Source organism: Motacilla alba, chromosome 19 (assembly GCF_015832195.1).
Source record: "Motacilla alba alba isolate MOTALB_02 chromosome 19, Motacilla_alba_V1.0_pri, whole genome shotgun sequence".
NCBI classification, from domain to species: domain Eukaryota; kingdom Metazoa; phylum Chordata; class Aves; order Passeriformes; family Motacillidae; genus Motacilla; species Motacilla alba.
In genome coordinates, this window is record NC_052034.1 from 6,254,219 (window position 1) to 6,258,712 (window position 4,494).

General features: G+C 59.1%; 1 long non-coding RNA gene across 1 annotated transcript; it reads right to left on the reverse strand.

The window, feature by feature from the left end:
* Positions 1-283: 283 nt before the first annotated feature.
* On the reverse strand, positions 284-4,494 carry LOC119709820. The gene is made up of 3 exons (XR_005259427.1): positions 4,271-4,494; positions 3,261-3,442; positions 284-2,127 (listed from the first exon to the last, which is right to left on the reverse strand). It is a non-coding gene; the product is annotated as an uncharacterized LOC119709820 (long non-coding RNA).

The window sequence follows — 4,494 nt, forward strand, 5'->3', positions numbered from 1 at the left end:
TCCTTCTGCATCGCTGATGGTGCTGGGAGAAGAAATAGGAGCAAAAAGGGGTGTTCAGCTCTGTATCAGCAGACACAATTCAACATTTTCCATCTTACAGTGGTTTGTTCTGCCTGATCTTGGTGCCTTCAAGAAGGACAAGCCTCTCCTGCTGCATGCTGCTGGGATGGAGCTCTCTGGGCCCCTCTCTGGGGAATGCCAGGGACCTGCACCAGCAGGATCTGTTTGTGCTCTCTGTGTCTCCTGGGAGCGTGTCTGAAGGGAGATGGGTGCATCCCAACTTTCTCAGCTGCCCCCGTGTTGTCCTGTAATTCTATTTTATTTATGTTTTTTTCCTGCTACTAAATCACAGAAAAAGCTGAGTTGGGAGGAACCCACAAGGATCATGGAGTCCAACTCCTCCCCTCGCACAGGATCATCCCCAAGAGTCCCTGACGGAACCCGTGGGTTTCGGGCTGTAAATCCCTCCGGCTAGCTTGGGATTTAAGCCCACATGGATCCTACATGGATGAAGTAAAGGACGAGAAGCGCTCTTTCTCCACGTGGTTCCGATGTCCTGTTTATTAGCTGGAAGGGGACATCTGCATCGTGGGGCTTCCAGGTGAAAAAAAGAGAGAGCTCCAAACCCAAGGGACATTTATACCCGCGGAATGGGAGGCGGGGACGGAAGGCTGCAGCCAAGGGGACACCAGTGAGGAGGGGCGAAGGGAGAGGCTACAGGGGACAGACCACCTTATCCGAGGGATACACCATCTGAGGGGACGGGGGAAACATTCATGTAACACAACCCCAGTGCAGCATCCAAATTACTATCTAGCGCATCACAACAAGTCCCCTCCCTGTACCTGAGAGAGGATTGTCCGAGCAGCACCACCTCTGAGGACACCTCCTTCCCTCCCTCGGGCCACCGCGGGGGAAGCCACTGGAGCCCGGCTCTGCTGCTGCTGCTGCTGCTCTCTCCCTGCTGCCGGTGCAAATGATGCTGCTGTGGCTGTGCTCAGCCCCCTCCCGGCACCTGCTGGCGCAGCTCAGGTGCGGAGCTGCCGAGCGTGCAGTGCTGCGAGCAGGGGCAGAGCCCCGTGTCGGGCCCGGCACTCCCACACCATTCCTTGTGCTGGGGGGATGTGAACTGGGGCTGCAGAACTGAAACTTTAGCAAAAAAAGCCCCCAAACCACAGCGTGTTTGCTCCTGCCTCCTCTCACCCCAGGGCTCTGTTCCCCATGGCTGGGCTGGCCCTGCTGGGGTGAGTGGGTCTGTGTCTCTCCCAGGGGAACAGGCACCTTCTGCACCTTCTCTTCCCAACCACCTCCCGTTTCTGCAGGCAGAGGTCAGAGGTTATCAGCTGCTTGTGGGTTGTCTCTTAAACATCCCTTTTCTTTGTGCTGCTCTGCTGGGGCTGTGCCTGAGAAATGGTGTCAGAGGCTTTGTTCTGCCTGCACAGAGACCACGGAGGAAAAGGCTTCAAAAACCTCCCCACACCCCTCCGTGGCTGTGCTGCCCTGGCCAGGGGGGTTTCCAGGGGCATCGCCCTTCAGTCACCTCCTGCAGCTGCTTCTGTTTGGCGGCCCCTGCCTGGGGACAGCCTGGGACTCCCGCTCCTGTCCTGTTCCCCAGCCAGCATGATGGAGCTGGGGACCTCAGGGCTACGTCCCCGGGGCTGTGCCGGGTCAGATCCTTCCCCTTTGCTCTTTCTGGGTGTCGCAGAGCTGAGGACTCCCTCGATGCTGCTGCTCCAGGATCCCATTGTCCCAGAGGTCGCTCTGCAGCCTCCAGCCAGCAGGAGCCAAACCCCTAGAGAATTCAGACACAGGGAAAGGGCTTTCACCTCTCCCACGTGCAAACACTCCAGCAACAGCAGCTCCTTGCACCTGGAAACCTTGGGGATAACTGTGCTGCTCCTGCTGGCAAAGGGCTGATCTTTGCTGTGCAGGATCCTCTCCCCAGCATTTCTTGCTGTGCTGGTCCAAGTGGCTTTTTCATTGCAGTTTTCCAGGGTTTTGCTTTTCCCACAGGCTGGAAAATGCCCTTCTGGCAACCTTGGCTTTGAAGCAGCCCCACGCTGCTGGGTCAGGCTGGCCGTGGTGTTCCTGCAGTGCCCAGCTCCCTGCAGCAGCTCTGAGTGCTCCCTTGCATGTGTGTTCAGTAAAAAAAAGGGGAAAAAATGCATTAAATATTAAAGGAAAAACCATCGTTGCCTGGACTCAGAGCAGCTCTTAAAAATGTTATCAGCTCCAAAATCCCTGCCTTGCCTTGGCTTTGAAAGCTTCCATCTTTGCAGCAGCCTGTGGGGAGCTGGGCAAGGTGTGTGTGAGGAGCAGGGCTGGTGGGCAAAGTGCCCCTAAAGAAGTTCCCAGAATGAGGCCACATGGCCCAAAGCAGCAGCCAGGGAAATTCCAGAACCCTGTGAACCTGCAGGGGCTGGTGTGTGGAGGGGAACTGGGAAAAAAAGCCCTGGAAAACCCCAGTTCTGTGCCAGGGCACTGGGAGGCGGCTGGTGAGGGCAGACTGTGTCACCCCAGAGGAGGGGGACGCCATGGAGGGACAGGACACGTGCCATCCCACCCCCAGGCACTCGGGATCTGCAGCATCTGCTCCTGGGGGAGGTGTTGGAGTCCCCTCCATCAGTGGGGGCCCCGAGGGGCCTTTCCTCTGCAGGGGAATGGCAATGCCTTGCCTGCTCCAGCCCCAATCCCACACCCAATCCCTGGGCTGGTGGGATGCTCTCTGGGATCAGGCTGCAGAGGGGAGGGTTTGCAGAACAAAGCCAGTTTCTTTAAGGCAAAGAGACCTTTCCTGGCTGGGCAGGGGGCTAAGAGGGTGTTGCACTGCATATTCCCTGTTGCCCAAAAGTGAAGGCTTTAGGGAATATCAGTGGGATCATTCATAAGGGTCCATCCCAGAGCCCTCCTCTGTGCTAAACATCTTCACCAAGCCTCTAAAATCACCAAGAGGCTATTAAAAATAAATTAAAAAAAAATATTATTTCCTACAGAGCCCTTTCTTTCCCCAGGAGACCCTCGGGGGGCCTTTCCCTGATGCTGCTGCAGCTGGAACCTGCAGGATCACCTTCCCGAGCCCAGCCTGAGCTCATCCCCTCGGGCAGGCTCAGCCTGGCCCAGCGTGGCAGAAGGGCTTTCCACAGCCACAGGCACCTGAAAGGCTCCAGCTGGGCGTTCAGGGCAAGGATTTGGGGCACGGTGTGCTGAGGGTGTACCCCAGAGCTGGATTGCTGCTGGGGTGCATCACGACAGCTCCTCACCTCCTACATCCCGCTGGCATCGCCTGCCTGGGGGTCCCAGCGGGATGCTCAGCTCCTGGTCCTGCCAGCCCGGCACTGCCTGCCCCGGGAGCTGGAGACTGTGGCCAAATCCCGCGGGTTCCCTCCGCCCCCGCTCCCTCCACGGCTGTTTTTGGCTGCCCTGTGCCGTGGGGATGGTTATTCTGGGCACGGAGAGGCGTCACAGGAGGATGTTCCAGGGCTGTGGTGCTGCCTGGGGGCAGTGGGGTGCCCAAACATCCTCCCAGCCATTCCCTGGTGCCCAAACATCCTCCCAGCCATTCCCCCAGTGCCCAAACACCCTCCCAGCCATTCCCCAGTGCCCAAACACCCTCCCAGGCATTCTCCCAGTGCCCAAACACCCTCCCAGCCATTCTCCTGGTGTCTAAACACCCTCCCAGGCATTCTCCCAGTGCCCAAACACCCTCCCAGCCATTCCCCAGGTGCCCAGACAGCCTCCCAGCCATTCCCCAGGTGCCCAAACACACTCCCAGCCATTCCCTGGTGCCCAAACACCCTCACAGCCATTCCCTGGTGCCCAAACAACCTCCCAGCCATTCCCCCAGTGCCCAAACACCCTCGCAGCCATTCTCCCAGTGCCCAAACACCCTCCCAGCCATTCCCCAGTGCCCAAACACCCTCCCAGCCATTCCCCAGTGCCCAAACACCCTCGCAGGCATTCTCCTGGTGCCCAAACACCCTCCCAGCCATTCTCCCTGTGCCCAAACACCCTCCCAGCCATTCCCCGGTGCCCAAACACCCTCCCAGACATTCTCCCTGTGCCCAAACACCCTCCCAGCCATTCTCCTGGTGCCCAAACACCCTCCCAGCCATTCCCCGGTGCCCAAACACCCTCCCAGCCATTCCCCCGGTGCCCAAACACCCTCGCAGCCATTCCCCAGGGGGAAATGAAGGGCAGGGGCTGTGGTGACCCCCTGGCACTGGCTGCTGTCCCCACAGGGATCCCTTGCAGAGGGTCCTTGCCCACGGACCTTTCGGCATTCCCAGCGCGGCATTTCCACCTCGTGTGCCTCATTTGGGTTTCCCTGCCTTAACGGGAACAAGGCTTTCGGGGCGGGGGGAGCGAGGTGAAGCTCCCTCCCTTCCCCCGGGAGCTGGAGGAGCCTGCGCGGCGCATCTCCAGGGAGACTGTGTAAACAGGGAGCAGGGGAGGGAGCGAGGGGGGCTCTCCATCTGCTGCGCCAGCTTTCGGCCC